At 42.1% G+C, this 12,227-nt stretch overlaps 1 pseudogene; it reads left to right on the forward strand.

Moving 5' to 3' along the window:
* The first annotated feature begins 6,454 nt into the window (after positions 1-6,454).
* LOC126197135 (5S ribosomal RNA) lies at positions 6,455-6,572 on the forward strand (annotated as a pseudogene).
* The last annotated feature ends 5,655 nt before the right edge of the window (positions 6,573-12,227 follow it).

Here is a 12,227-nt window from a genome sequence, read left to right on the forward strand (position 1 = left end):
CTGTTGTTTCATGAAATTCAGATATCTGGCAGCTCTATATGTAATCTTCAAAATGGTGTCTGTAATTGTGTATTCCAAGCAACGAGCTGTCATTTATGGCAAAAAAACCACAGCATTGCAGATATTCAGAGGTGCTTGCAGAATGTCTCCAGAGACAAGTGATTTGTTGGGCAAGACATCTGTCATCATCACAACAAGGTCACGTGGAACTGTCCAGTCTCCCTTGAAGCCCAGCTATGACTCTTGCAATGTTGGAATGTGCAGACACTCTCATTTGAGGTGATCAAGGGATCACAATCAAACATCTCACTCCGCAGCTGGACATCTCTGTTGGAAATGCTGACACACTCGTCCACCAGTTGGAGTACTCAAAGGTGGGCACCCGCTGTATTACTCACCACCCAAGAGAAGACCAGGAAGAGCAGTGAAAGACAGTCTGTGCGGAATTGTTTGTGAGTTACGAGACTGATCGTCACAATTTTTTGCCAAATATCGTCACATGCGATGAAACATGGGATCATTGCTTTGAATCAAAAGCAAAATGGCAATCCACGGACTGGCACCACACCACCTCTCCTCCAAAGAAAATGTTGAAAGCTGCATCCTCAGCCAGTAAAGACACGGCAAAGGTCTTCGGGGATTTTGAAGCGGTTATTCTGTTTGATGTCCTTCCTCATGGTGCAACGATTGAAAAGTCCCCTTTGAACAATTATACATGACTGTGCTTAAACTGACACATAATATTTTTAGTGCAACGCAATCTGACTTTCAAAAATACCTACAAAAGAATGGCCCTGACTAACATTAACCTATACGTTTCACAAATCACTTACCTCACGAAAATCTTCGTTACTCGAACTACTGCAATACAGCGAGCGCCACTACTGCCAGCTAAATAAAAGATTCAAACTACTGAAGGCACTAACTACTGATAGGCACAGTTAGCAAAAGAAAGATTTTGATAGAGAACAAACAATGTATTTACCTTAATATTGTTCAAAAGTCATATTATATATATCACTTCATGACATCCAGTCTTACAAATGTACTGTCTCTGATGGACACACGTCCAGATCATCCGCTCTCAAAAATGTGCCATCTCACTTCCCCACATCCACCACTGCTGGCGGCTCACCTCCAACTGCGCAACGCTACGTGCTGTTAACAGCCAATTGCCCAACACTACAATAGCCAACAACAATGCACACCAGCCACAGACTGCACGCAGCACAGCCAGTGATTTTCATATAGAGTGCTACGTGGCGTTATCAATAAAAAAAAACCTATACAGCCTACTTACATAGCCCCCATGCTCCACACAAAAAATTTTACAAATTGTTTTGGGCAGTGGCCAATAATGATTTGATAAAATTTTTCATAATTACAATAACAAATATATCAAATGCACACACTTATTGATACAATGTTGGTCAAAAGCTAAAATTTTCTCACACTCCATAAAAACAGTCCTGATCATTCATCACAGTAAAATTACAGTGTTTTTTTTTTCTCAAAGTCTGAGCACTAAAAGAAAATGCACATGGAAGTAGTGGATTTCCATGCAGTCTTGAAGAAGTAGTGTTGTCCTTTCAACGGAAAGATAGTGCTGACTCTTGACATGCAGACAGGTAATGGGCCACAACAGAGCAAACCCACAGCAGAGTCAGTCGAAGTTGTGAAGAATATTGGTAGGTAGGTCATCACAGAGTAGACCCTCTGTAGTCCTGGTAGAGATTACGGTATTGGTGGGCCACCAGAGGTGCAGACCCACTGCAGTCCTTGTAGAAATAATGGTATTGGTGGGCCATCAAAGATGCAGACCCACTGTAGTCCTTGTAGAAATAATGGTACTGGTGGGCCATCAAAGATGCAGACCCACTGTAGTCCTTGGTTGGTTGGTTGTTTGGGGAAGGAGACCAGACAGCGTGGTCATCGGTCTCATCGAATTAGGGAAGGATGAGGAAGGAAGTCGGCCGTGCCCTTTCAGAGGAACCATCCCGGCATTTGCCTGGAGTGATTTAGGGAAATCACGGAAAACCTAAATCGGGATGGCCGGACGCGGGATTGAACCGTCGTCCTCCCGAATGCGAGTCCAGTGTCTAACCACACTGTAGTCCTTGTAGAGACGGCCAGCAGCCATCTGTTGCGACTGTGCAGTTGCACAATCACCATCGACGAGTCTTGCGGACAATATAGCAAGTCCATAAACCACCACTTGTGCACTCACAATTTTTTTTTTAATGTCCTTAGAACCAGCAATGCTGTTAACCAGTCCCTTGCTGAATTATTAACACACGTCCAAACACTAACAGTCCCAACTGCTCACATACTGTGCATATATTATGACCAACAGAAACGTGTGCAGTGAAATGATACTTAATTTGAAGAACTGGTGTCTATACAATTATAAATTTACAACATAAGAATACAATTACAAAGGTACAAAATACATCATTAAAGAACATAACAGTACAGATAACATTTGTAGTACAGGCTTTACAAAAGAATTGAAATAACATATACATCAGTGTTACAGGAATTACGACATAAGTACATACATAAAAGATCAGAATAACTTTCGAAACATCAACTTCACACATGAGCATTAAAACAAAACAGAATAAATAATGGCTAAACATCTTTACGAAGAAAATAACATAGTATTTGAAAAATTCTACAACATAAATCTTATTAGCTAAACACATAAAGACAGGAAAAAGACTAATACACAAGGGTACATAAACACATAGCAGAATAATACAAAAGGAAAGACAGGGTTCGTTTTCAGTGTAACATTTGGTACTGCAGTCCAACCCAAAACTTCATTCCATATATCTTTTCTCTTATTTCAACATTTGTTTCCACCAAAAAAAATCCAATCCAAGCATGCTTTCTGTATTTATATGTTCAAATATTTCTTACCTCATTATTTATTTTCCATTATCTTACCTTATCATTTATTTCCAAGAAAATCCTACCTAAACCTGTTGTCCCTAAACCCTACTTTTTTGTTCATATCCTCTTTCAAAATACTTTTTTGGCCAAACCATTTTCTTATAGAATGAGATTTTCACTCTGCAGCAGAGTGTGCGCTGATATGAAACTTACTGGCAGATTAAAACTGTGTGCCCTACCGAGACTCGAACTCGGGACCTTTGCCTTTCGCGGGCAAGTGCTCTACCAACTGAGCTACCGAAGCACGACTCACGCCTGGTCCACACAGCTTTACTTCTGCCAGTATCTCGTCTCCTACCTTCCAAACTTTACAGAAGCTCTCCTGCGAACCTTGCAGAACTAGCACTCCTGAAAGAAAGGATATTGCGAAGACACGGCTTAGCCACAGCCTTGGATATGTTTCCAGAATGAGATTTTCACTCTGCAGCGGAGTGTGCGCTGATATGAAACTTCCTGGCAGATTAAAACTGTGTGCCCGACCGAGACTCGAACTCGGGACCTTTGCCTTTCGCGGGCAAGTGCTCTACCAACTGAGCTACCGAAGCACGACTCACGCCCGGTCCTCACAGCTTTACTTCTACCAGTATCTCGTCTCCTACCTTCCAAACTTTACAGAAGCTCTCCTGCAAACCTTACAGAACCAGCACTCCGCAATATCCTTTCTTTCAGGAGTGCTAGTTCTGCAAGGTTCGCAGGAGAGCTTCTGTAAAGTTTGGAAGGTAGGAGACGAGATACTGGCAGAAGTAAAGCTGTGAGGACGGGGCGTGAGTTGTGCTTCGGTAGCTCAGTTGGTAGAGCACTTGCCCGCAAAAGGCAAAGGTCCCGAGATCGAGTCTCGGTCGGGCACACAGTTTTAATCTGCCAGGAAGTTTCATTTTCTTATAGCTTCTCAATGTATTTCTTCCAATTCATCACAATTTGTTCTCTCATATAGCCTACCCCATCTTAAGCTAACTTAAATCTACTGAGCTCAGATGCTAAACTAAGGGACGAGGCAATGCAGCAGCACAAAACAGTTAACACAAACAGCAATGACGAAAAAATTCAAATTGGCAAAGCAAGCAGCAATATCTATATATAAGCTAGCAAAGCAAATGCAACATTATCACTAATATGAGCCAATCTGCAGCAACAAGAAAAATAAATCAGTAGTAAATCTGGCTTAACAGAGTAATACAAACTGAAATTTAGTAGCACTATGCCTGGCAAACAGCAGCAGCAAATGCAATAACTTATACCTAAACATGACAAAGCTCAAGCAGAAAAAATATTACAGTAAAATGGCCATGTTTAATACCTATGTCACATCTTAACACTAGAGTGATGCATCACTGTAACTTACTCTAGCAGACAAGTTACCAAGTCACTGACAAAAATTATGTATGCAATTCCTGTGAAGTGGAAACGTCTTTTTGCGCTCCCTCGTTTTTTTGGAAGTAGATCATAAAATTATTCTTTACTGGGTCTTAATAGTGTTCAAAAGTCATAATATATATAGCAGTTCAGGACATCCAGTCTTACAAATTTCAAAAATCCGCCATCTCACTTCCCCACATCCACCACTGCAGGCGGCTCACCTCCAACTGCGCAACACTACGCGCTGTTAACAGCCAACTGCCCAACACTACAATAGCCAACAACAATGCAAACCAGCCACAGACTGCACACAGCACAGCCAGTGATTTTCATATAGAGTGCTACGTGGCGTTATCAATAAAAAAAAAACTATACAGCCTACTTACATGATCAACTCTGAAGTGTACTGTGCTACCCTCAGGAAATTGAAGAAACGACTTCAGCATGTATGTTACCACAAAAATACAAACTAATTTCTCCTTCTCCATGACAACAATAGGTTTCACACAAGTCTGTATTTATTTATTTCATGTTCCATAGATCCAGTTAGTGAGTCAATCACAAGGATATGGAACATGTCAAATTGTACAGGTTTCAATTTAAACTTACAATAAATACAAGGGCAATTCAATGCCAAATTGTACATAGTTTAAGTAAGACATACTATAAATACAGTAATAGATACAATGTCAGCTAGATAGCGTAACAACCATTTAACAGAAAAAGGAGTTTCAAATAAAGATTGTAAATAAGAGCACAAAGTTAAATCAGATATTAGGCCTACAAGAGTAAATACAGGTACAGCCAATCTGTTGTTACTAAAAGTGTGATAATGCTCAAATTCTCAATAAAATCAATTGAACTAGTTCTAGACATAATAAGTTTAGTGATGGTATACATTTTCTTTCAAATATTCATCCACAGTATAAAAAGATTTCTCTGTCAGGTAATCTTTGAGAACTTGTTTAAATTTTAGCGGTTCTGTATGAACACATTTGATATGTAGTGGGAGAGCATTTAACAGCTTAATGCTGGAGTAGTAAACTCCTTTTTGTACCAGAGTGAGACATTTCATTTTGACATGTAGATTGTTTTTGTTTCTGGTGTTATAGACATGGAATTTACTGTTCTCTTGGTAGATAGAATAATTTTTGCACACAAAGGCCAGCAAGGAAAAACTATACTGTGAGGCAGTTGTTAGGATATCTATCTTTTGAAACAAGTGCCTGCAAGAGTGTCTTTGATGGACCCCACACATTATTCTGATTGCTTTTTTTTTGGACAGTGAAAACTTTTTTTGCAAGTAGTTGGTTCCCCCAGAATATGATAGCATATGACATCAACGAGTGGAAGTAACCAAAGTAGGCAACCTTAATGGCGTCAATTTCAGCCACTGAAGAAATAACCCGTAATGCAAATGTTGCCGAGCTAAGTTTTTTACATAGATGAAGGATGTGAACTGAACAATTACATTTGCTGTCTAAATAAGCACCCAGGAATTTTGTATCTTCAACTTTCTGTATTGGTTTATCTCTACATTTTATGTTAATTTCATCGAGATTACATTGTGATGTATGGAACCTCATATAATGAGTTTTATTTGCATTGTGTGAGAGACCATTTTAAGATGTCATTAAAAATAGTATTTGTAGTTTGTTCAAGATTGTGATCTATCAAATTATCAATTACAATTGTGGGATCATCAGTGAGCAGGGTAAATTTGCTGTTTGTCTCAGAATAAAGAGGAAGATCATTAATGAAGATGAGGAATAGCAGTGAGCCCAAAACGGAGCCTTGAGGCACTGGAGAGGAGCTCACAAAACTTCACAGCTCTCTTTTCCCTCATTCTCCCTACAGCTGGGAACTCACGCCTTCTGACTTCCATGTTTTCAGCCCAAAGAAGGATGCACGCTGCAGGAAACAGTACATGGATGATGTGGAGGTTATTAACGCAGCAAAATGTTGGCTCCAATGTCAACCTGTAGAGTGGTCCATGTGGGCATACAGGCCCTCCAAGTAAGGTGGCATAAGGCTTTCACACTGAATAGGGATTATGTTGGAAAATAGATTTTTGTAGTCAGAAGAGTAGGGAATAATATGGTCTACTAAAATCCTGAATAAAACCAATCTGCTGTCAGAAAAAGCCAACGGCCTTGCTGCAGTGGTAACACCGGTTCCTGTCAGATCACCGAAGATAAGTGCTGTCGGGCTGGGCTAGCACTTGGATGGGTGACCATCCAGTCTGCCAAGCGCTGTTGGCAAGTGGAGTGCACTCAGCCCTTGTGAGGCAAACTGAGGAGCTACTTGATTGAGAAGTAGCGGCTCCTGTCTCGGAAACTGACATACGCCCGGGAGAGCAGTGTGATGACCACATGCCCCTCCAAATCCGCATCCAGTGACGCCTATGAGCTGAGGATGACATGGCGGCCAGTCAGTACCGTTGGGCCTTCATGGCCTGTTGGGGAGGAGTTTACCAGAGTTTGCTGTCAGAAAAAAAGATGTGTTGCATTAATTACTGAATGCTCCTCTTACAATAGACTTTGTGCAACACATCACTTTACCAAAGTGATATGTTACACCCATCATTTCTTGATCTGCCTATTATCTCTATTGCTATTCTTTGTTCCCCCTTATAAAACTTAGAATAACTATAATTGTCTCCTTGCTTGGGGATAGTTATAGATATGTTCTTATATTTTCTGAATCCATTCTGTCACTTTGTCTATTTTCTTTGTATTTTAATATTTGTTACATGTAACTGTGTTACACCCATCATTTCTTGATCTTGCTATTATCTCTATTGCTATTCTTTGTTCCCCCTTATAAAACTTAGAATAACTATAATTGTCTCCTTGCTTGGGGATAGTTATAGATATGTTCTTATATTTTCTGAATCTATTCTGTCACTTTGTCTATTTTCTTTGTATTTTAATATTTGTTACATGTAACAGTATGTGCTCTATTGTATGCTCATGTATTTTAATACTGTCAGATATGATTTCATTCAAAGACTCTGTTAGCTCTTCTTTTACATATTTAAGTTTACTATCTACACTTTGTCCGACTTCCGTAAGCCTTTCATTTAGGTCTTCACTAGATATAATTGTAGCTAATGTATTATAGTGGCAACTTCTCCCACTGAATGTAACAGCAACACCAAATATAGCAGAAAGAGGTAGAAGGCACAGTATTAAGACTCATCCCAGCTTTCCAAGTGATTTATTGTTTCCAACTACAGTGCCCCCATTCCTCTCGATCTGTGTCACTGGGTTCCGCAATGCTGAGGACACCACTTCGCTGTCTGTGAAACGGCTTGGCCCAGAATGGCTGCCTCAGTGACCCATGCACGCACTGCTGTGTGTCGGCCTTGTACGGCAGCGGAGTCGGTCGTCGTCAGGATGCCGGCAGTTGACTCCGTGGTCTGCGTCTCTGCTGACTCAGCGGCACTCGGTGTGAGGCGCAGGCAGCCAGCTGCATGGTTCTCGCCTGCATGGCTAAGATCGCGGTGACAACAAGTGCCCATGATCCGAAGTCCGAATCTGTGGCCCTCGACTTGGGATGCCTCTGGCATGTGTTGGAAGCTAGGACAACTGCCTGAGGTATTGAGCAGTGGAGTGGCCCGCCGCTGGCTGGCTACGGACCCCACGTCGGCCTCAGAGGGTCGAACCAGTGATCCGCCATGGACTGGAATGCTGGCACCCCATCTGCTGCTGTGTGTAGCTGGTGGTGTGACATGCCCCGCCGTCCAGGAGAGCTGACACACTTGAATGAATCTCATTAGAAACCCGCGCCTATTTATATGCAGCTGTGTGCCTCTGTTTTGCCATACATGCCCCTTTGCGTCACATACTCATAACACGCTAGGTTGGCCAGTGGGCCCCTTCTGCCTGTGATTTGTGACATGCCAAACAGCTACGTATACTCTTTCAGCCATTTGATGGCCCTGTGGCCTCTGTTCTACTTCGTAACTCTTGGTATGCGTAACTCACTGCAATCCGGCTTGCACCTGGTTATAACTTGTGCTCAGAATATAGTATGAAACTAACTTTCCCTATCCTGAACGGTGGTGCTGCTACATTATTCCCCTCTTCGGAAAGACCCGGTACCCGGGTCAACCCTTAACTAGCTCTTAACTTGTTTGGGTCGGCACCTATGGCATATTTCCTTACTATTAGAAAACTTAAATGTGGTCTAGTGCCCCTTAAAACCATAACATGAAACAAAATGTAAAAATTCCTTACTGGATGACCACTGCTCCATCAACCACTTACCTACTCGTCTTGCGCCCTCAGTATCCAGTCCGCTGGGACTTGGACTACCCTTGGTTCCCCCTTTGAATTAGCTCTCCGCCTGATCAGAAAGAAAACAACACATAACAAAGTTAAGGCTGCGATGACACTTGGCACAGAGGTGCTCATCAAAATTATCATTATTTGCTGTTGCCTTTCCGTATACTGAGCGACATGTTGCACAAGCTGTTCGGCTGATATGCGCCACTCTTGCTCTAAAATGAACTGGTTTTCGGATCTCAACAGACCTGTCTCCAGAGTTTGATTTAACAAGGTCAGATTCTGCCTTGCCAAAAACTCTAAAGTGGCTTCTCGCCAGTACAGCTGTGGCTGTGTAACATCTAATTGGGTGGCTCCTGAAATTGACACTGGCAGGTGGAAGGTTGATCCTATTATGTTACACTTAGTTCCATTGATTAAAATTCCACTCCCCTCAAGCTCTATACATTTCACTTCTGCAAATACTCCCCGCTGAAAACAACTTGCTACTACTACCAAATTCTCGTAGGTGGAGAAGATCCAATGCATCCCGACCCGTTGCAAGCTCGATTTTGGTTCAATGATGTCCCTTTGACAGTCTATTCCTTTCCCCCTGACTAAAAATAACTGCACCATGCATGTGTCCAGATTGGTACTTACCACCTTGCTATCTAGCACTTCTAGATGCCCCTGTAAGGTTCACAGATTACGATTTATTACGTCTTCCGACGCCTTAGTCTATACCACTACCTGCCCTGCTAACGCACGGAGCAACTGTGTATTGTTCAGGACTTACAATGTCCCTATCTGAGTTGCATGCCAAGCTTCCACTGCCCTACTCTCCTCTGCGAGTTGCCTCACCACTTCCACCATGTTGTTCAGTTCTTTTATATTGCTTTTGTCTGTGGTTCCAAAAACTGCCTTTAAAAATTTTCTCCCTGCATTCAGCCATCCTCATTTCCGTCTTACCCGTGGCACCGCTTCCTCCATCTGTCCTACCTGCTTCCATAGCATCTTATAAGCCTCATGCAATTTCTTATACTCCCCTGCAACTTCCTTCAGCATTCCCTTGCCCTTTGCACATTGCCTAAGCTCTTTGAACACTTCCTCATGCCTCCTTACTTCAGTCTGCATTTCCCATATGTTCCATGCCAACCTCAATGCCCACTGCTAACTCGACACCACCACATCTTCCTGCCTTGTGTACAGCACACCCCCATCCAGGCGCTGCACCCGTAAAGCGTCCACCCTGATGATGAAGAGATGAATCACCGCCAATGCTCCCCCTTTCAGTCACCTGAGGACAGGAATCACCATCACCTTTCCTCCCTCTCCAAAAGGACTGCTGTCCGCAGCAGCCTATATTCGAAAATACATACAACATATGAAAATACAATGCCTAATTACTCTACACAAATCCAATGATACATGATGAGAAAACAAAGAAAACTACAAACACTCTACTACTTTCTGGATCGCATAGCATATGGTACTTCATGCTGTACTCTATCTTCCTGATTTTGTCTGTGCTTAGCACCTCTCTTCACTCTCTCTTTCTTCCTCTTTCCTTCCTGTGACACGCCTGGAATCACATACAGGCAACCTTTAAATGGCCGTAACTGCCCAATGTGTAATAGCGTTGTTCTAGTTGGCAGCTGAAGCTTAACATTAACGGAAGATGTGGTTTCAACAATTTGGTATGGCCCTTGATACCTCGTGAGGAACTTCTTTGTTTTCCCTTTTTGTATATAGGAGCTGTACAACATTATTCATTCCCCCACTCTATATTGCAATTTACTGCACCTTCCTGCCTTTCCAAAGCCTTCATATTAACCTTTTGTATCCGTTTCCAAACATCCTGACTTGTCCTTGCAAATTCACATACAGATTCACCGGTTCTTCCTTTCTGTAGCCTCACCAGATCAAACGGTGATGGCATTTTTCGCCTGTACACTACCTCATACGGAGACAGACCGGTATTTGTGTGGACTTTTGCATTGTATGCACATACAATATGCTTCAAATACTCGTCCCTCTGATGGTGATGAGAATCCACATAAAAAATCAGTATCTTGTTCTGTGTACCTGTTCTGTCCTTCTGTTGGCCTGAGGATGCAACGTGCTCATCCTCAACTTCTTTATGTTCAACAATTTACACAGTTCCTTCATTAAATCCAACATGAAGATGGTCCCTTGGTCAGTAATTATTGTCTCCGGTACACAAAACTTCAAAATCCAGTTGTTTGCTAACGCTTGCACGACCATTGTTACCTGCTGATTTGGCATAGCCACTATCTCCTCATACCTCAAAAAATGGTCTATTATTGTCAGAATGAATCTGTTCCCCGATGATGTTCACCTGAAAGGTCCTAAGACATTGATCCCCAGCATGGAGAATGGACATATTGCTTCCGGTAATCGTTGTAGCTGTATCTGTTTCTGGCTGAAATCTGCTCTCTGTGCACATGGTATACAATTTTTGACATACTGATCCACATTTACTTTCCTACCTCTCCACCAATACCTCTCTGTCACTCTCCTATTCATCACTCTACACCTTCCATGACCAGATAACATGTGATCATGTGCTTCCTTTAAAACCTCATCCCTCAACTTCGCTGGCACTACCACCCTTGGCCCTAACTTCGTTTCCCTGCACAGAAGACCATTGTACATATTAAATTGTGGCTGTGTCCAATACAATTTACAATCATTGTCTACGTCCTGTAATTCTTGCCATTCTGCTAGGTCATAGCCTATGACTTCTACTTTAGCCACCTTCCTACTTAGTGCATCTGCATTACTGTGCTTCTTCCCAACTTGTGCACCACCTCGTAGTCAAATTCACTAAGCCTCACAGCCCATCTAGTGAGTCTAGTGGATGAATCCTTCAACCCCAACCAGACTTGATGTTAACACTTCTTTCAGTTTGTCAAACACTTTCTGACACTCTTCTGTCCCCTCAAATTTCACACCCTTCCGTAACAATCGCATCAATGGCTGTGCTAAATCTGCAAAACCCTTCACAAACTTTCGATATAAATTGCAAATTCCGATGAATGACTGCACTACCTTAACTGTTTTCGGTTCCCGAAAATCCCTTACAGCCTGTACCAACCTCGGATCTGTTTGCACTTCATCCTTACTGATAATATGACCCAAATATTTTACTTCTTCTAATGCAAATGACACTTCTCTAGACTCAACATCAAATGAACTGCTCTTAACCTCATAAAGACTTCCCTTAACCACTGTCTATGTTGCTCCATACTACTTGAAAACACTATAACGTCATTCAAATAGACCAGACACTGCTGTGCTTTCAAACCCCTCAAGACGGTATCTAGCAACCTCTGAAATGTTGCCAGAGCGTTTTTCAAACTGAATGGCATTCTAATGTACTGATAATGGCCTCCAGGAGTAGAGAAAGCAGTTTTTGGACAGTCCTCTGGAGCCACCTCTAACTGATGATAACCACTTGTCAAATCCATCGTAGAAAAGTACTGGCACTGTACTAAGTGATCCAAAGTCTCTGATATGTTTAGAATGGGGTATGCGTCCATTACTGTCTTATTATTGAGGTATCGGTAATCACAACAGAACCTGTATTTCTTAGTTCCACCCATAGATTGTTTAGGCTCAATGACA

Source organism: Schistocerca nitens, chromosome 7 (assembly GCF_023898315.1).
Source record: "Schistocerca nitens isolate TAMUIC-IGC-003100 chromosome 7, iqSchNite1.1, whole genome shotgun sequence".
Taxonomy (NCBI): Eukaryota; Metazoa; Arthropoda; class Insecta; order Orthoptera; family Acrididae; genus Schistocerca; species Schistocerca nitens.